The sequence below is a fragment of the Lepus europaeus genome, chromosome 6 (assembly GCF_033115175.1).
Source record: "Lepus europaeus isolate LE1 chromosome 6, mLepTim1.pri, whole genome shotgun sequence".
NCBI classification, from domain to species: Eukaryota; Metazoa; Chordata; class Mammalia; order Lagomorpha; family Leporidae; genus Lepus; species Lepus europaeus.
In genome coordinates this window covers 61,489,863-61,490,999 of record NC_084832.1, presented here as the reverse complement: position 1 = coordinate 61,490,999, position 1,137 = coordinate 61,489,863, and positions in this window count along the sequence as shown.

Sequence of the window (1,137 nt, the reverse complement as noted above, 5' to 3'; positions counted from 1 at the left end):
AAAAAAAAAAAAAAATTCAAAAAAAAAGATTTGACACATGATACAACCGGAATTAAACTTGAGGACGTTATAATAAGTGAAATAAACCAATCACAAGAGGAGAAATATTGTTGGATTCCACACCTATAGAGTACCTAAAATAGGCCAATTCATAGACACAGAGATTAGGATAGTGATTTCCAGGAGCTGGAATGAGGAAATGGAGAGTTAGTATTCAGTGAGTATAGAATTTAAACTGAGAAGGATGAAAGAATTCTGGATATGGATGTAGGTGATTGTTGGGCAACAGTGTTAATGTATTTAATGTTAAAGAATTGTATACTTGAAAATAGTGAATTTTCAGGGTGGACATTTGGTCTAGCAGTTAAGACTCCGGTTAAGATGCTTGCCGTTTTCTGTCAGAAATGCCCGAGTTCAAACCTGGCTCCTCTGCTAATGTTAAAAAAAGCAAACAAACAAACCTGGCTCCATATTTTGGAAAAGATTTATTTGTTTGAAAGGCAGAGTAGCAGATGCGTGAGGGGAGAGAGAAAGATCTTCCATCCCCTGGATCACTCCTCAAATGGCCACAGCAACCAAGTGTGGGGCCAGGACTAAGCCAGGACCCAAGAACTCCATCTGGGTCTCCCACATGGAGAGAAGTGGGTAACATTTCTGCTGCCTTCCCAGGCACAGTAGCAGAAAGCTGGATCAGAAGTGGAATAGCCAGGACTTGAGCTGGCACTCTGATATGGGACACTGGTGGTAGCTTAACCTGCTGTGCCACAGTGCTGGACTCATGGCTCCATTCTTGACTCCAGCTTCCTGCTGATGCAGACTCTGGGAGGCAATACTGATAGCCCAAGTGATTGGGTTCCTGCCACCCATGTGGGAGACCTGGACTAAGCTCTGGGCTCTTAGCTTCAGCCTGGCCCAGTCTTGGCAGTAGTGGGCATTTGAGGAGTAAAGTAGCATATGTTAATCTCTCCCCTCAACCACTGTGCACCAACTCCAAAGTAAATAAATAGAAAACTTCAAAAATGGTAATTTGTAAATGTTTTGTATATTTTACCTCATTGTAAGGACAGATTTTTAGGATGGAGAGGCTTGTATCTAGGTTCGACTCTGGAAAACAAGTAACTTGTCTGCCGGATGACC